The 24,630-nt window shown below is 42.5% G+C and overlaps 1 protein-coding gene across 1 annotated transcript in view; it reads right to left on the reverse strand.

Moving 5' to 3' along the window:
• TRAP1 (TNF receptor associated protein 1) overlaps positions 1 to 24,630 on the reverse strand; it is a 55,121-nt gene that overhangs the window by 25,910 nt on the left and 4,581 nt on the right. The gene's annotated exons all lie outside the window — the stretch shown is intronic.

Below are 24,630 nucleotides of genomic sequence, written 5' to 3' on the forward strand. Positions count from 1 at the left end.
ATGGAAAAAGGGAGAAAAAATACCCCTAAGAGGGAGACAAATCTTAAAATGTTGGTGTTCTCAAACAGTCTCATCATCTTCTAAAGAATCTTCACTGATTCTTTTCCTTTCCTTTTTTGTCCAAAACTGTCAGAGTTTTTAAAATTAGTGTATTTAAAAACTGCAAACCAGGGAATGATCTCCTCTACTTTGCAATCAGGAAGGGGATTCACAATGTCTCTTGAGTTGCTTTTCTGTAACTTCCTGTTCAGCACAGTGGACCAAGAAACCACTGCAAGGGAAGAAGGAAAACCCTTCCATTTGACACTGCTGTCCCCAGCCTGGTATGGTTGACAGACGCTACAGAAACACATGCAGAGGGACGTCCCTGGTGGCGCAGTGGTTAAGACTCTGCACTCCCAATGCAGGGGGCCCAGGGTTCGATCCCTGCTCAGGGAACTAGATCCCACATGAATGCTGCAACTAAGAGTTCACATGCTACAACTAAGGAGGCCGCCTTCCACAACTAAAACCCGGCGCAACCAAATAAATTTAAATAAATATTAAAAAATAAAAAAGAAACACGTGCAGATACCTCCACTCTAACCGGCAGGATGGAGCCAGTCCTCACCAGCAGTCCCTGAAGACGCTCGCCGGGGACTGGCATTGTTCAGTAGGTACTTAAGGCCCGACGTTTTCAAGGATACAGGTCAGACATACAAGACACTCCATGTGAAAGTCTAGGCCATAACAAACTGCAGCTGCCTGTTATGTAACTACATACGTGTGACAGTCAGAAAGGAATGATTTAGAATGTCCAGAAATAACTTGTAGGTTTAAAAATCAACATATTGACTTCCACATTCCTACAAGGTATAAAAATCTGCCTTTTCTTTAAGCTTATTCTTGGATTTATAAATAACACGATGTTAGCCTTTACCTCTATGCAGAATACCTTTAAAACTACCCCATTTCAGAAAATATTCAATTTCCAAACAATCTAAATATTGATATTTAATTCTCTGGCCTAACTGTATTGTTCACCTTATCCATACAGCTTAAAAACAAAAACAAAAACAAAAAACCCACAACTGGAGTATTTCTTCTGGAATTAAATGGTATTTGGTTAGAGGGTTTAACAAACAGTCTGCACCAGGCCAGGCAGGGGTGCTGGGGTCGCTGTGATCCCAGCTGGTGCCCTGATGCAGGGCGAGCAATGCCAGTGTACTGTGGGCAACCCCACGCTGCCTCCCCTCCCAGGGACAGCACTCCTGGCCACATTTGGAGACATAAACAGGTTCCCCACAAAAGCTGCGAACCCTCTGCTTCAAAGTACGGTAGAACTTCAGGATGAAATCAGTGAGACTGGGATAAAGGAGAGATGTTTGACGGATGCAAGACCCGGGTTGGGCCTCGGGACGGATTCTGGATTCTAGTTCTCCATTGAGCACTACTCTGGACGTGAAAGTGTTCGGGCCACCAGAATTCGGAGTGATGGGGGAGGTCCCCCAGAAGAAGAGGGGCAGAAAGCCCGGTAAGCACGGATTGGTGGTGTTCCTGACCACGCCTCCACATAAGCCCAAAGATGCTGAAAGCATTTTAGAAATTCTTACATCTAATACTCCTCTTACCATGTTGCATCGGCAACCACTCCCTATCACGTGACCTCAGGAAAGGACACAGTGGGGAGGAGGGGATCATACTGAGTCTTCTTCCAACAGTGATATGCACGGAGCACTTATCCTTCTCCCTCCAGACCTCCCCCAGCTCTCCCGGTCCAAGGCCTTTGAGCAGGTCTTCCTGCCTGCAGCACTGTTCCCTGCAACCCATCCCTTAAATGTCAACATGTTATTCTTCTGACACCAATTCCATCTTGTTATTTATGATTTCTGAGGACTTATTCCTGAACGCAACCTCATCAATTCCAAATGCTTCAGGCTGGTCTTCCAGGCCCTCCACTAAGCAACACCCCAAACCTTCGGAACCTCACCTCCTTCCTCCCCAGTCCAGCAGGCCTGCTGACGTCCCATGCCCTGGAGGAAGGGCTCCTGACCCGCTCCACTTGCATACATTTGTTGAACTGACCCCTATCCCCACTTCCTGTCCTGCCCTTCTGCTCATGGTCCTTTCCTCGCCATCTGCCTTTCAGTGCCATCAGGAAAGAACAGGTTGCGTTTCCTCATGGTTAGCTGTAAACCATCCCTACCCCAAAGGAAACCAGAAATCACACAAAATAGAACAATTCAGAGGCTAAGGGCTCCTCTCATTTTCAGACTTCTTGAACTAACTGTTCTAAACCTGCTCTCACATGGGGGGAAGGGGCTACTGGATTATGGCTGGCACACTTTTTTATTTCCAGTCTTCTGTGTATAAATATTTTAATCAACAACACATCTTAGGGACTTCCCTGGCAGTCCAGCGGTTAAGACTCCACACTCCCAGTGCAGGGGGCCTGGGTTCGATCCCTGGTCTGGGAACTATATCCCTCATACCGCAACTAAAATAGAAACTGCATGCCACAACTAAGACCCGGCACGGCCAAATAAATAATAAATATTAAAAAAAAAAACCAAAAACACACATCTCAGAGATCACTCTGTTTTAGTACATATAAAGCTGCTTATTCTTTCTAGTGAACAAATAACATTCGACTGTAATGGATAAGTATTTAACTAGCGCTCAACTGATGGATGTTTAAACTGTTCCCAGTCTGTGCTGTTAAAAATAATGCTCCAAAGTGATAAAGAGTTATCTATTGATTGCATGCTTACCCTTCATGGAAGAAAGGAGATACTCTTTTGTGCAAAAGAAACAGGAAGGATAAATGAGAAACTAATGAGATTGTATATTCGTTTGCTAAGGCTGCCGTAACAAAGTACCACATACAAGGTGGTTTACAACACAGAAACTTAATCTCTCACGGTTCTGGGGGCCAGAAGTGGAAAACCGAGGTGTTGGCAGGGCTGATTCCTTCTGAAGGCTCTGAGGGACAGTCTGTCCACGCCTCTCTCCCGGCTTCTGGTGTTGCCAGCAGCCCTGGGCTTGGGGCTGCCTCACTCCAGTCTCTGCCTCTGTCATCACATGGTTCTCTCTTCCCCATGTGTGTCTCCTCTGTGTCCAAATTTCCCTCTTCTTAAGGTCATCAGTTATACCGGATTTGGGGCTCACTCTAATCCAATATGACCTCATCTTATTATACCTGCAAAGACCCTACTTCCAAATAAGGTCACATTCACAGGTGAGGGCTTGAACGTATCTTTTGGGGGCACACAATTTAAGCCATAAGAAACTGGTTACAAGGGCTGTTAATTTCCTGGGACTGCTGTGGCAAAGCACCACAGGCTGGGTAGCTTTAACAACAGAAACTTATCATCTCACAGTTTTGGAGGCTAGAAGTGTAAAATCAAAGTGTTGGCAGGGCTGGTTCCTTCTGAGGCTGTGAAGGAGAATCTGTTCTATTCCTCTCTCCCAGCTTTGGGAGCCTCAGGCATTCTTTGGCTTAGAAATGACCACCTTCTCCCTGTGTCTTCACATCGTCTTCCCTCTGCTCGTGTCTGCCTCTGCGTCCAGATTTCCCCTTTGTATAAGGACACAGTCATATTGGATTAGGGCCCACCCTAACGATCTCATCTTAACTTGATCTTCTGCAAAGACCCTATTTACAAATAAGATTGCATTCACAGGTCCTGGGGGTTAGAATTTCAGCATCTTTTGGGGGACACATGATTCAACCCATAACAGATGTGTGGGAACAGAATGGAGAAAGAAGGTTGGGAATGGTGTAGCAGAGCTGAGGAGAACGTGCATTTCTGAGTATCCCTTTTCCCTCTGACTCTTAGAACCATGGTAATGTTTCACATACCCAAAAAGTAAATAGTTAAGAGCAACCAGGGTGTGTGGAGAACATAAAACTAAATACAAACAGTAACAAATGTGCACAACTATATTATGAATAACATAACTGCCCTGAAAGAACCTAAGTGACTTCAGAAAACAGCATTTGGGGAAAAAAAAAAAAAAAAGAAAACAGTACTTTGCACAGGTGACCCTTGAACAACGGGGGTGTTGGGGCACAGAACCCTCCGCCCCGCCCCCTGTGAAGTTGAAAATCCAAGTATAACTCTGCAGTTGGCCCTCCAACACAAGCACATCCACATCCGTGGATTCCAACCAACTGCAAATTGTGCAGTACTGCAGTACCTACTTAGTGAAAAAAATCTGCAAATAAGTGGACCCTCACAGTTCAGACTGTACTGTTCAAGGGTCAACTGTATATTGTAAAGCTGGGCTCAAAAAGGACAGCATACTGTTACTGTAGCAGAAGTGGTAGCAATTCTCAAACTGCTCTGTGTATATACTAAGATCAAGCAAGTGAGTACATTGTGACTCAAGTCAGGAGAAAGGAGTCAGGAAAGGGCAGGGGGAGGCCAGGGTGAACCCTGCTGTGCTGCAAATGGAGGCATCAGTGTCAGTGTAGAAATAAACACCGAGGTGCGTACACGTGTGTGACAGTGCACACACACGCATACTTCCTGGCTCTGTCCGGGGACACCCAAGCAGCAGTGAGCACACCTGGCACCAGGGAGAGCACCCGTCTTGGACCTGCCACTCCAAAGTCCCACATCCCAGGAAACGCCTTCATCCTGGGCAAACTGGGGTGTGTGGTCACCCTCCCTGGCACCCAGATCTTTGGTTTGTAAATACCATTCTCCAATAAAAGGAATCGAGGCCACTGGAGAACACACCAGATGAGCCCAGAATACCTGTGGTGCTAGAAAGTGAAGGACTCACAGATGACAGGACGCACCGAGAGGGCACAGGCTCTGAGCGGAAGGCACTCCCGGTGGCAAAATCTAGGACAAACTGAGCAACAACATAATGACAGTGGGGGACTGTCAGCTGGTGAACGAAGAATCCCCCCTCTTGGTTTCAAAGAGAGAAACAGTACTTTACAGTGAAGTAAGTGGCAGATAACCTTTAACTAAGCGACTGCAGTCACCATCATCAGGAATGAGATGTGTCCACATCCTGTAACTCCTGGTGGGGTGAGAGGGCACAGCCTGTTTTCTGTTGTGTTCTCGCCAAAACCACATCTCGATCTAATCATAAGAAAACACCAGACAAACCCAAATATATATATACACGAAAGTGTCAAGGTCCTGAAAGACAAACACAAACTGAAGAGACACAAGTACAGGATGGAGGATCCTGGGCCAGCAAAGGACATGGATGGGAAACCCAGCTAAAGTCAGGTAAGACCAGCATATTACCGAGTAGTACTGTGTCACTGTTATTTCAGTTTTCAATAATTATACCATGGCCACAAAGATAGTAATATTAGGGGAAATTAAGGAAAGAGGAAGGGAAGACTGAGTACTATTTTTATAACATCTCTGTAAAGTAAAAAGTATTTCAAAAAAAAAATAGGACTCTAAGGAATATTCCTATACATGTGTCATTTCATTTATGCACAAGTATACATTTGAGTACACATCGAGAAGTGGAATCATCAGGTCAAAGTTTATGTCCAATTTAAACTGTGGTCAACGCTGCCAACTCACCCTCCAGAAACTTATCAGTTTACATTCCCACCAGCAATATTATGAGAGTGTGAATCACCCCACACTCTTGCCAAGATGGTAATGTTATAAAACTTTTGGATCTTAGCTTATCAGTCAGGTAAAAATTTTACTGTAGTTTTCATTTATATTTCTCTTATTATAAGCAAGATGGAGCATCTAGCCACATTTTAAAATATTTTCTATTTCCTTTTATGTTAATGGACTGTTGATATCCTCTGATCATTTTCTACTGAATTTTTTTCTTATTGATTTGTAAGAACTCTTTCTATATTAAGGAAATTAGTCTTCTGTTTGTAAAGGACTTCCTTGCTCCAAGATTAAACACAATTTTCCTATGTCTTATTTTTCCTATTCCTTTTGTTTTTTTCCCCACTTAATACTCACAATACTTTTGAAAGGATTTAATATGTTGTTTATGATGGAAATAATATAAGTCCTCAGAGTTGGGAAAAGGGAAAAAATAAGCAATCCATATTTTCAACCACAATTTTAAGACTTTCCATTATATTCCAAGATTATATTAATCAACAGCACTATCAGGAGCAGATTTGATTTCAGGTTAACTGAACTTTCTACAGTGATTTTAAGAATAAACCAATAGTGCAGTAAGTCTGCCTGAACCAGATACAAACACACTATCTGCACAGTATCTGTCCTCATGTTCCCCCTACACCCTAAAGGAAAAACCACAAACCTCAGTGTCAAGCTACGATGTCTTAGTATTAATCTGTTTGGTGGTTTGGGGTCACAGAATGGGAAGCACTGATAGTTTGAATTTGACAACACACACATCTGCCAGTGCTCATGCTGCTTCCTCTACCTGCAACTTCTTTCCACCTGAACTGCTTCAGGATCCAGCGTAAGGCCCTCTCTTCCACGAGGCCTTCCCACCCCCCACCACAGTACACAATAATCTCTCCCTACTATGAATTCAGAGCACTTGTTTTCCATGCTACTAAATTAAAACTGCTGTTACAAGCCAGCTTGTGGGATTTCTTCTACTATTAATTTTTCTTAATATATAACATCTCACCAAAGTACGGCAGGAACAAGCTTATATTTCTTAGCATAAAACTCTCTGAAGGCAAGAACAAACATATTTCTCTGTATGCCAAAGCATCTGATGCAGAAGTTTTTTTTTTTTTTTTTACAATCATGAAACTTTTTATCAGCATAAACATCGCTATACTCAATCAGAAGCCCATTCAATCAGCCAACAGATGGCAGTAGTGATCCACAAGGCCATTTTAACTAGTAAGCATAAATTAAAAATGCAACTGCCAACAGGGGCCTGCTAAGGAAGGCACATGAGTCAGAACACAATGGGTAGGTTCTTTTGCTTTGTTTTCTTAAGAAAAAAAAAAAAACTTTCTTATATATTAGCCATAGTTCTTACTATGGTTTTGCTTCATAATGGCATCCTAAGTTATGTACCTTAGCTACAGACACATTATTTTAAGCAATTAGAAATATGCTGATTGTTTCTCTGGAATTACATATTCCAAATGGACAATCTCCCATTTTCTCAAGTGTGATATGGATAACAGCGATTTCACTTCTTGTCTTTATTACACAGAGTGCCACTTGCTGTATGGCTGAGGTGCATCCTACCAACCAAACCTGATAACAACCATGAACACAGGAACAACAACAAAAAGACTACCTGAAGGCTCTGGAGAATCAACAAAAGCAGGCAGATTCTGGAGAGAAGATATCTGGAAGAGGGAACAGCACAGAATGAGGGTGGGTTCAATGAGGGGTGGCTAAAACTCTAAGAGAAAACACACACAATGTGCACTTTTCTGGCCTGAAGAACCAGAGGAGAGATTTGGAAAACCACAGAAAATGAAAAGTGAAGGGAGGAAATCCCAGAAAGGTGAGTCAGAGATAGGGAGCCCCCAATTTGGGGAATAAATTCTTCTAAGTCTCTGGCTGACCTCCTGAACCATGCATATGTGGGGCAAACTGCAAGCAGCCCAGTTAAGGAAAAAAGTCAAACTGCTGCCTAAGAGAAAGTGTTTGCAGCTGGGGGCCAACCAGGTCAATACCCACCTTTAAAACAATGACTACTCTTCAGAGGAATATAACAGAATCCAGAGATTCCACAAGGCAACATCCACAATGTCCAGGATGCAATAAAAAGTTACTCAATATACAGAGAATCAGGAAAATGCAACCCCTGCTAAAGAGAAGTGTCAGTCAATGGAGACTGGTGCCAAGAAGATCCAGATGTTGGTATCAGAAGACAAGGGTCTTCAAACAGCCATTATAACAATACTATATGACATAAAGTAAAATATGCTCAAAATAAAAGATGAGAAATCTCAGAGACATAAACTATAATAGAAGAACCAAGTGGAAATCCTAGATACAGAAAATATCATGTCTGTACTGGGCATATACCCTCAGAAAACCGTAATTCAAAAAGAGTCATGTACCACAATGTTCATTGCAGCTCTATTTACAATAGCCAAGACATGGAAGCAACCTAAGTGTCCATCGACAGATGAATGGATAAAGAAGATGTGGCACATATATACAATGGAATATTACTCAGCCATAAAAAGAAATGAAACTGAGTTATTTGTAGTGAGGTGGATGGACCTAGAGACTGTCATACAGAGTGAAGTAAGTCAGAAAGAGAAAAACAAATATTGTATGCTAACACATATATATGGAATCTAAAAAAAAAAGAAAAAAAATGGTTCCAAAGAACCTATGGGCAGGACAGGAATAAAGACGCAGACATAGAGAATGGACTTGAGGACACGGGGAGGGGGTAGGGTAAGCTGTGACAAAGTGAGAGAATGGCATGGACATATATACACTACCAAATGTAAAACAGATAGCTAGTGGGAAGCAGCCACATAGCACCGGGAGATCAGCTTGGTGCTTTGTGTCCACCTAGAGGGGTGGGATAGGGAGGGTGGGAGGGAGACGCAAGAGGGAGGAGATATTGGGGTATATGTACACATATAGCTGATTCACTTAGTTATACAGCAGAAACTAACACACCACTGTAAAGCAATTATACTCCAATAAAGATGTTAAAAAAAAAAAAACCATGTCTGAAACTAACAAATTAACTAGAAGGCTTAAAAACCAAATGGAGACAACAGAGGAGTCTATGGACTTCAAAATAAATTGATAGAAATTATTCAATGTGAAACAGATTAAAAACAAATGAACAGGGTCTCAGATATATGTGGGACAACAGAAGTAAGTTTAACATACATGTAATTGGAGTTCCAGAAGGAGCGGAGAAAGAGAATAGGGCAGAAAAAACATTTGAAGAAATAATAACTGGAAAATTCCCCCAAAGTTGGTCAAAGACATATTTACAGAGTCAAAAGTTCGATGAACCACTAGCAAGATAATATCAAAGAAAAACACCTAGGCACATCATAATCAAACTGCTGAAAACCAAATAAAAAGAGAAAATCTTGGAAGCAACCAGAGAAAAACAACACATTACATGCGGGAACAATAACTTGAATGACAGCTAACTTTTCATTAGAAATAATGGAGGCTGAAAGACAATGGCACAACATCTTAAGTATTAAACAGCAGACCTGCACTAAAAGAAATGCTACAGTTCTTCAGGCTGAGAGTAAATGATATGAAATGGAAACTTGGATCTTCAAAAAGGAATGCAGAGCATCAGAAATGATAACCTAGGTAAACACAAAAGAATTTTTCTTTAATTTCCTTAAAATATATACAGCAATTTAAACCATTAATTAAAACATTATCTTGTGGGGTTTACAACATATGTACAGGCGATACATATGACAAATGTAACATAAAGGATGGGGTGGAGGGAGTAAATGCACCTATATAGTTGCAAGGCTTTTACAGTTTACATGGTATATTACAATACTAATTCTAAACAGACTATGAAAAGTTAAGGATGAACATTACACTCTCCAGAGTAACCAATAAAAAATGATGCAAAGAGGTATAGCTAAAAAAGCATTAGTAAACTAAAATGGCATTCTAAAAAATGTTTACTTGATCCAAAAGAATACAAGAAAGCTAGAAGACAGGGAAAAATGAGAGGGGACAAGTAACATAACGGTAGAGATAAATCTGACTATATCAATAATTACATTTTAGGTCAATGGACTAAACACTTTGATTATAAAGGCAAAGACTGTCAGAATTGATAAAGCAAGACCTAATTATATGCTGTCTACAAAACAATCAATTTAAATATAAAAGCACAGATACACTGAAAGTAAATGAATGGAAAAAGATATGCCACATAAAAAGGCTGGCAGGACAAGATTAGATCAGACAAAGCACACTGCAAAATAAAAAGTATTACCAGAGAGGACTTCCCTGGTGGCACAGTGGTTAAGAATCCGCCTGCCAATGCAGGGGACATGGGTTCAATCCCTGGCCCGGGAAGATCCCACATGCTGAGGAGCAACTAAGCCCGTGTGCCACAACTACTGAGCCTGCACTCTAGAGCCCGCGAGCCACAACTGCTGAGCCGACGAGCCACAACTACTGAAGCCCGCGCGCCTACAGCCCGTGCTCTGAAACAAGAGGCCACTGCAATGAGAAGCCCATGCACTGCAACGAAGAGTGGCCCCCACTCACCGCAACTAGAGAAAGGCTGTGCGCCACAACGAAGAGCGAACGCAGCCAAAAATAAATAAATAATAGGGAAACATTATGAACAAATTTATGCCAAGAAATTTGACAACTTATATGAAATGGACAAATTCCTTGAAAAAAATTATCCAAAGTGACGGATGAAACAGAAAGTTTGGATTGCTTTATATGTAATAAAGAAATTGAATTTATTTGCAAAAGTATTTTTGTAATAAAATTCCAGGCCCAGAATTTCTACTGAATTCTATCAATCACATGAGGAAGAAGTAACATCAATCTTACACAGTTTCAGAAAATAGAAAAAGAAGGAATTATTTCCATTCAAGTTTTATGATGACAGCACAACCCTAACATCAAAAGCTGACAAAGACATCACGCACACACAATAAAAATACTACACCAATATCAATCACGGACACAGACATGGAGGTCCTTAATAAAATATTAGCAAGTAAAATCCATTAATATATAAAAATGATACTACATCACAACCAAGCAGGTTTATCTGAAGGATGTAAGGCTAGTTTAGCACTAGGCAGACCTTGGAGATTTTGCAGGTTCAGTTCCAGACCACTACAATAAAGCGAGTACCACAATAATAAAGTCACACAAATTTTTTGGTTTCCCAGTGCATATAAAAGTTATGTTTACACGATACTATAGTGTATTAAGTGTGCAACAGCATTATGTCTAAAAAAACAATGTATACACCTTAATTCAAAAATACTTTATTGCTAAAAAATGCTAACCATTATCTGAGACTTCAGCAAGTCATAATCTCTTTGCTGGTGGAGCGTCTTGCCCTGATGTTGGTGGCTGCTGACTGATAAAGGTGGTGGTTTCTGAAAGTTGGAGTACCTGCAGCAATTTCTTAAAATAAGACAATGATGAAGTCTGCAACATCAATCTCTTCCTTTCACAAAGGTTTCTCTGTAGCATGCAATGCTATTTGATAGCATTTTACCCACAGCAGAACTTTCAAAACAAGAGTCAATTCTCTCAAACCCAGCCACTGCTTTATCAACCGAGTTTATGTAATATTCTAAATTCTTTGTTGTATTTCAGCAATCTGCACCAGGGTAGATTCCATCTGAAAACACCACTTTCTTTGCTCATCCATAAGAAGCAACGCCTCATTCGTTAAAAGTTGTTTTTTTTTTTAATAAATGTATTTATTTAATTTATTTATTTTTGGCTGCGTTGGGTCTTCATTGCTGCGCACGGGCTTTCTCTAGCTGCGGCGAGCGGGGGCTACTCTTTGTTGCGGTGCACGGGCTTCTCATTGCGGTGGCTTCTCTTGTTGCAGAGCATGGGCTCTAGGCACGTGGGCTTCAGTAGTTGTGGCACGCGGACTCAGTAGTTGTGGCTCGTGGGCTCTAGAGTGCAGGCTCAGTAGTTGTGGCGCACGGGCTTAGTTGCTCCACGGCATGTGGGATCTTCCTGAACCAGGGCTCGAACCCGTGTCTCCTGCATTGGCAGGCGATTCGCAACCACTGCGCCACGGGGAAAGCCCCGTTAAAAGTTTTATCATGAGATTTCGGCAATTCAGTCACAACTTCAGGCTCCAATTCTAATTCTGGTTTTCTTGCTATTTCTACCACATCTGCAATTACTTTCTCCACTGAAGTCCTGAACCCTTCAAAGTCATTGATGAGGGTTGGAATCAACTTTCTCCAAACTTCTGTTAATGTTGATACTTTGACCTCTTCCCATGAATCATCAATGTTCTTAATGGCATCTAGAATGGTGAATCCTTTCCAGAAGGTTTTCAATTTACTTTGCCCATATCCATCAGAGGAATCACTATCTATGGCAGCTACAGCCTTACAAAATGTACTTCTTAAATTAAAAGACTTGAAAGTCAAAATTATTCCTTGATCCATGGGCTGCAAATGGATGGTGTGTTAGCAGGCATAAAAACATTAATCTCACTGTAGGTCTCCATCAGAGCTCTTGGGTGACCAGGTGCATTATCAATGAACAGTAATATTTTTAATCTTTTTTTTCCCCCAAGCAGGTTTCAACAGCAGGCTTAAAATATTCAGTAAACCATGCTTGGGACTTCCCTGGTGGTGCAGTGGTTAAAAATCCGCCTGCCAATGCAGGGGACACGGGTTTGATCCCTGGTCTGGGAAGATCCCACGTGCCGTGGAACAACTAAGCCCGTGTGCCACAACTACTGAGCCTGAGCTCTAGAGCCTGTGAGCCACAACTACTGAGCCTGCGTGCCACAACTACTGAAGCCCATGCACCTAGAGCCCATGCTCCGCAACGAGAAGCCACCGCAATGAGAAGCCCACATGCTGCAACGAAGAGTAGCCCCTGCTCGCCGCAACTAGAGAAAGCCCACGTGCAGCAACAAAGACCCAACGCACCCAAAAATAAATAAATAAAAAATAAACTTATATATTAAAAAAACCCATGCTGTAAACAGATGTGTTACCATCCAGGCTTTGTTGTTCCATTTATATAGCACAGGCAGAGCAGATTTAGCATAATTCTTAAGGGCCCTAGGATGGTAAATGAGCACTGGCTTCATTTTAAAGTCACCAGCTACATTAGCCCCTAACAAGAGAATCATCCTGTCCTTTGACATTTTGAAGCCAGGCATTGACTTCTCCTCTCTAGCTATCAAAGTCCCAGATGGCATCTTCCAATAGAAGGCTGTTTCATTTACACTGAAAATCTGTTGTTTAGTATGGCCACCTTCATGAACGATCTTGGCTAGATCTTCTGGGTAACCTGCTGCTTCACCTTGCACTTGGATGTCATGGAGACAGCTTCTTTCCTTCAACCTCATGAATCAACTTCTGCTAGCTTCAAACTTTTCCTCTGTTCCTTCCCCACTTCTCAGCCTTCATAGAACTGAAGAAAGGTAGGGTCTTCCTCTGGATTAGGCTTTGGCTTACAGGAATGTTGTGGCTGGTTAGATCTTCTATCCAGACCACTAAAACTGTCTCCATATCAGCAATCAGGCTGTTTTGCTTCCTCTTCACTCATGTGTTCACTGGAAGAGCACTTTTGACTTCCCGCAAGAACTTCTCCTTTGCATTCACAACTTGGCCAACTGGCACAAGTGGCCTAGCTTTCGGCCTGTCTCGGCTCTGGACATGCTTTCCTCACTAAGCTTAATCATTTCTAGCTTTTGATTTAAAGTGAGAGACATGCGACTCTTCATTTCACTTGAACATTTAGAGGTCACTGCAGGTTTATTAATTGGGCTAATTTCAATATTGTTATGTCTCAGGGAATAGGGAGGCCCAAGAGGGAGAGGGATGGGGGAATGGCCAGTCGGTGGAACACACAACACTGATCAAATAAGTCTGCCACCTTATATGGGTGTGGTTTATGGTGCCCCAAAACAATTACAAGAGCAACATCAAAGATCACTGATCAAAGATCACCATAACAAATATAATAATAATGAAAAGGTTTGAAATACTGGGAGACACAGAGACAGGAAGTGACCAGATGCTGCTGGTAAAATGGTGCTGATATGCTTGCTCAAGGCAGGGTGGCCACAAACCTTCAATTTGTAAAGAAAAGCAATATCTGCAAAGTGCAATGAAGCAAAGCACTATAAAGTAAAGTAGGCCTGTAGACAGTCAATCAATATAATTAACTATACAGTACAAAAAAATAACAGCAGCAAAAGAAATGGTACGAACAGGCTTGGAATGAAGGAGTAGTTGACAGCATGGGTACTACAGCAACCTGTAGAGGGCCAGCCCACCTGCAGGAGGAAGAAGCAGATGCTACAATATTCTAAGAGATTGTCACCACTGTGGAATGCAGGCCAAGATTCTCAGAACTTTTAATTTTTCAAAAGAAATAAGAAACTCAAATATTTATGTCAAATCTGACTTCAAATGCTTGCAATTACTCTTTTTTTTTTTTTTTTGCTGCATTGGGTCTTCGTTGCTGCGCATGGCTTTCTCTAGTTGTGGCGAGCGGGGTCTACTCTTTGTTGCAGTGTACAGGCTTCTCATTGCAGTGGCTTCTCTTGTTGCAGAGCATGGTCTCTAAGCGCGTACGCTTCAGTAGTTGTGGCACGTAGGCTCAGTGGTTGTGGCGCACGGGCTTAGTTGCTCCGCAGCATGTGGGATCTTCTCAGACCAGGGTTCAAACCCATGTCCCCTGCATTGGCAGGCAGATTCTTAACCACTGCACCACCAGGGAAGTCCCCCCTTTTTTCTTTTTTAATTTATTTATTTGTTTATTTTTGGCTGCATTGGGTCTTCATTGCTGTGTGCAGGCTTTCTCTAGTTGCGGCAAGCGGGGGCTACTCTTCATTGTGGTGCGCGGGCTTCTCATTGTGCTGGCTTCTCTTGTTGCGGAGCACGGGCTCTAGGGGCATGGGCTCAGTAGTTGTGGCATGTGGGCTCAGTAGTTGCGGCTCGTGGGCTTAGTTGCTCCGCGGCATGTGGGATCTTCCCGGACCAGGGCTCGAACCCGTTTTCCCTGCATTGGCATGCAGATTCTTAACCACTGCGCTGCCAGGGAAGTCCTGCAATTACTTTTAAATATGTTTGGACCAATCAAAATTTTTTTATAGCCGGAATTAGTCTGTGGCTGCCAGTCTGCAACTCTCTTCTAATCTGAAAAATGAAACCCATGAGAAAGTTCACCAACAAAGAGAGAAAGCTTCGAAGAAGAGGCTCCCACTCTCATTTGGTAGAAATGAGTCAGGGAACAACTCTCATAGAAAAAGTAGATGATCTTTATGACCTTGGGGTAAACGGCCAGACAGTAAATATTTTCAGTTTTTTGAGCCATGGTGCTCAACTCTGCTGTTGCAGCAGGAAAGTGATCACAGACAATACATGAAAGAATGGGCATATCTATGTTCCCATAAAACTTTATTTACAAAAACAGGCAGTGAGGGAATTCCCTGGCGGTCCAGTGGTTAGGACTCTGCGCTCTCACTGCCAATGGCCCGGGTTCAATTCCTGGTTGGGGAACTAAAGATCCCACAAGCCGCGTGGTGCGGCCAAAAAAAAAAAAAAAGGCAGTAAGTCTGGTTTGACCCATGGGTCTTAAGTTTGCAGAACCCTGAGGTAATTCACAAAGGAAAAGACTGGTATGTGATGAAATTAAAATTAAGAACTTCTGTTCATCAAAACAAACAAACAAAACACTTCACCCCTCCCCCCAAACAGACACCAAGCCGAGAGTGAAATGGTGAGCCACAAACTAGGAGAACAGATTTGCAGTAATTAATTGACAAAGGATTAACTGATGAAAGATTAGCACCCATAAAAAATACATACAAAAGTACATAATAAGGGACTTTCCTGGTGGCGCAATGGTTAAGAATCCGCCTGCCAATGCAGGGGACACAGGTTCAAGCCCTAGTCTGGGAAGATCCCACATGCCGCGGAGCAACTAAGCCCGTGCGCCACAACTACTGAGCCTGCGCTCTAGAGCCCGTGAGCCACAACTACTGAGCCCACATGCCACAACTACTGAGCCGGTGCGCCTAGAGCCCGTGCTCTGCAACAAGAGAAGCAACCACAATGGGAAGCCCGCACACCACAATGAAGAGTAATCCCTGCTCACCAGAACTAGAGAAGCCCGCGTGCAGCAACGAAGACCCAACGCAGCCAAAAATTAAATAAACAAATAAATAAATAAATAAATTTTAAAAAGAAAAGAATACATAATAAGGTCAATGAATCAAGAAGAAAAAACTGGGGCAAAGAAAACATAAATAGCATTTCACAGAAAAAGAAACATGGCCAATAAACCATGGAAAAAACTTTATCAGCAATCAATTAAAATCACAACTGAAACATCATTTTGTAACCATCAAACTGACAAACATTTAAAAACGTCTGAAAATCCCAAGTGTCGGGCTTCCCTGGTGGCGCAGTGGTTGAGAATCTGCCTGCCAATGCAGGGGACACAGGTTCGAGCCCTGGTCTGGGAAGATCCCACATGCCACGGAGCAACTGGGCCCGTGAGCCACAATTACTGAGCCTGTGCGTCTGGAGCCTGTGCTCCGCAACAAGAGAGGCCGCGATAGTGAGAGGCCCGCGCACCGCAATGAAGAGTGGCCCCCGCTTGCCACAACTGGAGAAAGCCCTCGCACAGAAACGAAGACCCAACACAGCCATTAAAAAAAAAAAAAAAAAAAAAAAACACTTTAAAAAAAAAAAAAAAAAAAAATCCCAAGTGTCAGTGAGGATACAGCACAGCGGCAACTCTCACAGAGTTGGTGGAATGTAAATCCAGACCCACTCTGAAAAAGTCAATTCTGGAATAAAAACACATACCCTAAACCCAGCAACTCCACACCAGTTACATACCCTATAAAAATGCATCCATGCCCCCGTGGGCAAGATGCCTGCCCAAAGAGATGCCCAGCGCATCTATAAAAGCCCTGCACTAGAAATAGCTCAGATGCCTGTGCCTGGGATGGAGGAATAAGCTGCAGCACATTCCCACAATGGAATATTATAGAACAATGAATGACATGGGTAAATCTTAAGATAATACTGCTTCACTTAACTGAACATGTCGCTTAGGTACTCTCTGATGTGTATCTTATAATCAAAGACACACAAGATACCATTTAACACTCACTAGACTTGCAAACATTAAAAAGTCTGAGAACACCAAGCACTGGATGTGAGTGTGGAGTTAAGGGGACTTTCGTTGTCTGCTGGTGGGGTACGTATAGAGAAATACAATTCTTCTTGGGAAATAATTTTGCATTACTTAGTAAGTTGGAGCATACCAAACGACCCAACAGTACATATATTTAGGGCTATGTCAGGAATCATCATAAAGAAATGAAGGCGTATTAACACAATGGAATAAGCAGGGACAACTAATGAACATTACCATGGATAAAGCTAAGAAAACAATGTTGACCCAAGAAAGCGAAGTCACAGCAGAATATACACAGTATGATTTCAATAAACTGTGTGTATACATATACATACATGTGTATATACATATACACACACATGCAGCAATAAAAAGAAAAGCAAAGGAATAAAAACCAGAAAATTCAAGTCAGTAGTCACCTCTCGGAGAGACAGAAGGGGACCCATCATGGAGGGGCACACAGTGCCTTCGAGGGACTGGTCATTTCTATTTCTTAAACTGGGCAATGGGTATTCATTTTATGCTTCTTTTAGAAACTGCACATATGTATTATATGCATTCCTTTCTGGATGGGATGTATTTCACTAAAAGAAGAAGAATGAAGCAAGGAAGGAAGGAGGGAGGGAGGAAGGGAGAAAGGAAAGAAGGAAAGAAGGAGTGAGGGAGGGAGGCAAGCTTTGGTGGGGGACGGGGGGAGGTGCGGGGCTAGCCGCCAGCTTCAACCCCTCTGGGTCACCTTGAACTTGCAAACAGAGAGATGTACACAGAGGCTCTGGGAACCAGGCCTGACTAAGCAGAGGAGCTCCCCGCAGTGTGGTCTGTGGGACGTAACATAGCCGGGGGGCTGGGTCTCCTTGAAGCCCACCTAAGGTCGTATAAGCCTGAGATATAGCCCAGCCTGCAGGTCTGAAGTGAAGGCAGCTGCAGGAAAAGGGACTCAGGCAGGGCCTGGCAGGCCTAGCACAACTCAGTCAATACTCCCTGAGCAAAAGCCCCCACTTCGGCATTTTGCTCCAATTCAAACCACGGTTAATCTTCACCAGCTCAGATGAAGAGAGGGATGTCAGCAGAGCTGCACTGTATTACTTTCAGAAGCAACTTTCATACAGTATTTCTGGTAACCCTGTGGGGAAAGCACTCAGGGCAGCAGAAAATGGCCTAAGTCCAGTGTAAGGTGATTTGGCCATATCGGTCAGGATTACAAATGCATATACCTTCTAATCTGGCAATTCCATTTTGGGACTTTACTCTATGGATACAGCTGAACCTGAATATAAAGACAGAGATGAAAGGCCATACATTATAGCAAATGCTTGGAAACCACCTAAATGTCCATCAACAGAGGGCTAGTAAATAAACTATGGTGCCTCCTGACATGGGACCACTACTATGATGTGGCTACTTAAAAAAAAAAAAAAAAAAGAAAAAAAGAATGAGAAAAGTCTCTATGTACTGATACAGAAAGCTCTCCAATATCTATTAATTGAATAACAGAATACAGAGAAGTGTATATCCCAGCAGAAGAAAGATGTGTATCTATACATACTGTATGCATATAAACAGTGGCAGGATATACAAACAATTAATAATTGTGATGACCTATGAAGGCGGGGAGGGGAACGGTGGAGAGGGGGACGAAGCTGAGAGCAAGACTTCTCAATGTATACCTTTTTAACCAAATAAATATTTAATTACTCAAAACAGTAAACTCTAAAAAAAATGTGGCTGTCACAAAAGGGCTAGCTCCTTCCCACCAAATGTCAGTGTCAGGTTCATGAGAAGGCCTATAAAAGACACACCAGATGAGGTTCCAGTGTAGGGGTCCCCCCAGGAGTCAGGGGCCAGTGACCAGGCTGAGGGCCATCAGTAAAGGGTTAGTAAATAAATTACATATATATGTAATGGAATACTCTGAAACAGAAAAATGAGGTAATTGTGGGTGTAAAGTGTCCTGATGCTGAATTATCTCTAGGATACATTAAGAAAAAACCTGGTCCAGAACAGTGGTATGCGTATGTTATCGTGGTGTTTAAATACACATACATATGTGTGCGCTTATTCTCATAAGCCAAGCGTATCTCTGTGAGGACACCCAAGAAACTGGCTAAGGGGGCTGCCCCCAGAAGGGGAACTGGTTGTTGAGGGTAGCAGTTGAAGAGATGTGCTTTTCACTGCACATATCTCTGTATCTTTTGAATTGTGCTATGTGTATCAATAACTTATTTACAAAACTATTTCTAAAAATTACCCAGGGCTTCCCTGGTGGCACAGTGGCTAAGAATCTGCCTGCTAATGCAGGGGACACGGGTTCGAGCCCTGGTCCGGGAAGATCCCACATGCCACGGAGCAACTAAGCCCGTGCGCCACAACTACTGAGCCTGCGCTCTAGAGCCCATGAGCCACAACTACTGAAGCCCATGTGCCACAACTACTGAGCCCACGTGCCACAATTACTGAGCCCGCATGCCACAACTACTGAAGCCCAAGTGCCTAGAGCCCATGCTCCACAACAAGAGAAGCCACCGCAATGAGAAGCCCGCGCACCACAACAAAGAGTAGCCCCCGCTCTCAGCAACTAGAGAAAACCCGCGTGCAGCCGCGAAGACCCAATGCAGCCAAAAATTAAATAAATGAATAAACAAATTAAAAATAAATAAATAAATAACAATAAAAATTACCCAATTACAAAAAACATTTAAAAAAATTTACTAGGCATATAAAACACATTTACAAAGGGATATAAAAAGCCTGGGGAAATGTCCTTGAATAGTAAGAGTAAATATTTAAAGGTGCCAATTCTCTAAATTAGTCTATATTTTTAACATGATCCCAGTGAAAATTCAAACAGGATTTTTTTTTTCACTATTCAAGCTAATTCTAAAATTCATATGGAAAAATAAAAGTGCATACATAGCCAAGACATTTTTGAAAAACATGAGGAAATACTATTATAAAATACTAAAGCACATTAATTTAAAGCTACAGTATTAAAATTAATTTCTTCCCTCATTTAATCAAAACAAATTCCAGATGGACTAAAAATGAAAATAAAAGCTAAAAGTACAAAAAAAACAAAAAAAGCTTAAAAGTACTAAAAGAAATTATAAGAGATATTTTAAAAACAGCTTTGAGATATAATTCACCCAGTTAAAATGTACCATTCAATGGCTTTTAGTATATTTACAAAACCAACCTCATTATCTAATTGAGAATTTTTTTTTTAAAGGGAGGGGTCAAGACCAGTTACTCTTCTATCTATCTATCTATCTATCTATCTATTTATTTATTTATTTATTTATGGCTGTGTTGGGTCTTCGTTTCTGTGCGAGGGCTTTCTCTAGTTGCGGCGAGTGGGGGCCACTCTTCATCGCGGTGCACGGGCCTCTCACTGTCGCGGCCTCTCTTGTTGCAGAGCACAGGCTCCAGACGCGCAGGCTCAGCAATTGTGGCTCACGGGCCCAGTTGCTCTGCGGCATGTGGGATCTTCCCAGACCAGGGCTTGAACCCGTGTCCCCTGCATGGGCAGGCAGATTCTCAACCACTGCGCCACCAGGGAAGCCCGAGAATATTTTTAACACTCCAGAAAGAAACTCCATACCCATCAGTAGTCACTCCCCATTCTCCCTGCCCCCAGCTCCTGGTAACCACTTTCTGTCTCTATAGCTTTGCCTATTCTGGACATTTGCCTATTCTGGACATACTACACATGGTCTTTTGTCTATGGCTTCTTTCACTTAACGTAATGTTTTCAAGGTTCATCCACATTGTAGCACATAGCATACCTCATTCCTTGTTATGGCTGAATAATATCAATTATATGGATAGGCCACATGATGTTTATCCACTTATCAGTTGATGGACAATTGGGTTGTTTCTGCTTTTTGGTTAATATTACGAATAATGCTGCTATAAACACTGTTGTACAAGTTTCTGTGTTTTAAATTCTCTTGGGCGTAAACCTAGGAGTGGAACTGCTGGGTCACATGGTAAGTCTATGCCATTTGTCTATACCAAAGTCTGTACCATTTGAGGAACTGCCAGACTGTTTTCCAAAGTGCTGCACCATTTTATACTCCTGCCAGCAGTGGGTGAAGGTTCCAATTTCTCCACATTGTCATCGATGTTTGTTATTGCCTATGTTTTTTTATTATAGCCACCCCGGTGGGTGTGAAGTGCTATCTCATCATGGTTTTGATGTGCATTTCCCTACCTAACGTCTAATGATATTGATCACTTGAGATCTTTTTCCTTAATGACTTAAAAGTAAGGGAACTCTGCCCAAACAAGACACGTAGCCCAAGAACCATAAATTTATGGACCACATAAAAATTAAAGTCAATAAAGTAGACCCCTAAACAAACAAAAAAATTGTAACTATGTGATGTGATGGATGTTAACTAAACTTATTGTGATCATTTTGCTATACAAATATTGAATCATTATGTTGTACAGCTAAAACTATGATAATGTTATATGCCAATTATATCTGAATAAAAAATTAAAATTAAAAAAATTTAATGAATAAATAAAGACAATGAGGGACTTCCCTGGTGGTCCAGTGGTTAAGACTCCACGCCTCCACTGCAGGGGGCACAGGTTCGATCCCTGGTCAGGGAACTAAGATCCCGCATGTCACAGGGCACAGCCAAAAAACACCAAAACAAAAGGTAAAAAAATAAAAATAAAAACAACAGGACTTCTCTGGTGGCGCAGTGGTTAAGAATCCACCTGCCAATGCAGGGAACATGGGTTTGATCCCTGGTCCGGGAAGATCCCACATGCCACGGAGCAACTAAGCCCGTGCGCCACTACTGAGCCTGCACTCTACAGCCCGCGAGCCACAGCTACTGAAGTCTGCACGCCTAGAGCCCGTGCTCCGCACCAAGAGAAGCCACCGCAATGAGAAGCCTACACACCACAACGAAGAGTAGCCCCCGCTTACTCCAACTAGAGAAAGCCCGCGCGCAGCAACGAAGACCCAATGCAGCCAAAAATAAAATAAAATAAATTTATTAAAAAAAAATAAAAACAATGAGCAATAACCACACTTAAAAAAATTAAAGTCAATGGGCAAACACACTGGAGAAAAAAAAGTCTGAAACATGTGGCAGAGGGCTAGTTTCCTCAATACAGCAAGATCACTCACAGATCTACAAGAAAAAGACCAACAGTGCAAGAGGAAAACGGCAATTCACAAAAAAGAGAAACATCAATGGCTTTGAATCATAGAAGAAGATGCATTACCACATTCATAGCTAGAGAACTGCATTTTAAAACAAGATAGCATTTTCACTGTCAGACTGACAAACATTTATAAAATAGTTATGCTAGCACTGGTGAAGGTGTAAAAAACTGTTGGTGGCACTGCCTGTGATTTTAAAAAAAACAAAGCCTGCAAACGACCTAAAGGTCCCTCAGGAGAGGGTTAAGTGAAGGAAGGGGCACCACACTGTGGCTCCAGGGCTCTGGGCGTCTAGATAACAGCACGTGCAAAGTGTGAGGGGCAGACTGCACACAGCCCATGACCGGGGCAGCCCTTCTTCATTCCCAAGGGAAGGATGGTGTGGACACCCGTCGCTGCAGAGGCTTTTTCCGGAGCCACTGGGCAGTGAGCTGAGACAGTGTGGAAGATTTTTTCACTGTACCAGTCTGTTCGGGAAAACACCACTACCCTCTCACTAATAAAAATGTAGAAATAATTTTTCTCAGGAAACTCCTATGAAGTTAGCTTTAACTCTAACTCCCCATCTTATCACCAGCTGCCCACATCTCCCCGTGAAGTCACACGTAGAGGAAAGCAGCGCGACTCTAACCTGACTCCACTCAAGAGCGCCCCCAGCGCGGCCCCCGCCTCCTTGCTGTCCTTCCAATACGCCAGCCCGTTCCTGCCTCAGGACCCTGGCACCTACCACTCCCTCTGCTTGAAATGTCCTGCCTTGGACACCTTCACCTCTTTCCAGGCTTTGCTTAAACGCCACCCTTCACGTGAGGCCTCCCCTGACTGCCCCACTTCTACTGCGATCCTCTTTCTGCTTTGGTTTCTTCACACAACATCCATACAGCACGTACTTGTCTGCATCGACTCCACTCCATGTCAGAGCCACAGAGGGCCAGGACTCCTGTCCGTCTCATCCCACAGCAGGCACTGCAGATGTTCGTTTAAGGAACTGCTGCTGCCACACTATGGAGCAGATGCTCCAGTGGCCTTGACCGTCTCATGTCTTTATTTTTCCCACGATCACCCTAGAGTTGGAGCAGGCCCTTGATAAACACATGGTCATTTTCTCAGAACGTACAGCCACAGGACACAGTGTTTCTCAGAATGCAGGTCAAGACTGTTGGTTATGAAAGCAATTCAGTGAGCTAAGTCAGAATTTTTTTTTTTTTTTTAATGAAACGGAAAGTAAAAGAATGCACATAGCATGTGACTTCCCTGGTGGCGCAGTGGTTAAGACTCCGTGCTCCCAATGCAGAGGGCCACGGTTCAATCCCTGGTCAGGGAACTAGATCCCACATGCATACTGCAACTAAGAGTTCACATGTCACAACTAAGGAGCCCGTGAGCCGCAACTAAGGAGCCCGCCTGCCACAACTAAGACCTGGTGCAACTAAATAAATAAATAAATACTAAAAAAAACAACCAACACATAGCATAATACATGTAAGTATTTACAAAACTCTTTCAGCTAAGTATGTACACGTATTTGTACAGTATACGCATACTTGTATAGCAGGTCACAATGTGAATGCATTTCTTATCGGGAGTACATGACAAAAAAATGCTTGAAATTCACTCATCTAATATCAACCTAAACATTTCTAAGTTAAAGCTTCACGTTCTATAAAAAGTAAAATTTTTAATGTTTACTTATAAAGTTTAAAATTCTGTAAAGGTACTTTCAGATAAATGAAAAGGAGAATTAAGCCTTTCCCCAAAAGGGAAAATACAATACTGGAAAAACTGTAGTTCTTTGGAATGTAGCCTGTAGCTTTTTTTCCAGAACACCTCCAACTATTTTACCATAGTTTCATGCTTGTAAGCATGAAATTCTCTGCTTTTCAGTATAAGTCAACTCGGATGGTTTCATTATCTCTCAAATTTCACCAGATACCACAGGTTAGCTATTCGCATCTGAAATTTCTCCAAACATTTTGTTTCTTAAGTTCTGTAATCATTTGAGGTAAGATTTAAGTATATCAATATTCTAGACAGAAAGTTCTTCACTTTCTATTTATACATCAAATAAAGATTTGGGGACTTCTCTGGTGGTCCAGCGGCTAAGACTCTGCACTCCAAGTGCAGGGGGCCTGGGTTTGATCCCTGGTCAGGGAACTAGATCCCGCATGCCGCAACTAAGAGTTCGCATGCCACAACTAAAGATCCTACATGCTGCAAAGACGACCAGGCTCAGCCAAATAAATAAATATTAAAATAAAAAAAAAAAGATCTGTATTCCCTCAAAATTTTCTACGTGCGTTCCTCTGGAATTCCTGAACATTTTCACTATTTCTTAAACCTTACTGTGTTTCACAGCCTGTTTTGTTTTTTTTTTTTTTTTTTTTTCGCTGTGCTTGGTCTTTGTTGCTGCACAAGGGCTTTCTCTAGTTGTGCCGAGCGGGGGCTACTCTTCGTTGAGGTACATGGGCTTCTCATTGCAGTGGCTTCTCTTGTTGCAGAGCAAGGGCTCTAGGCACGTGGGCTTCAGTAGTTGCGGCTCGCGGGCTCAGTAGTTGTGGTTCGCAGGCTCTAGAGCACAGGCTCAGTAGTTGTGGCACACGGGCTTAGTTGCTCCGCAGCATGTGGGATCTTCCCAGACCACGGCTCGAACCCGTGTGC

The sequence above is a fragment of the Balaenoptera musculus genome, chromosome 15 (assembly GCF_009873245.2).
Source record: "Balaenoptera musculus isolate JJ_BM4_2016_0621 chromosome 15, mBalMus1.pri.v3, whole genome shotgun sequence".
NCBI lineage: Eukaryota > Metazoa > Chordata > Mammalia > Artiodactyla > Balaenopteridae > Balaenoptera > Balaenoptera musculus.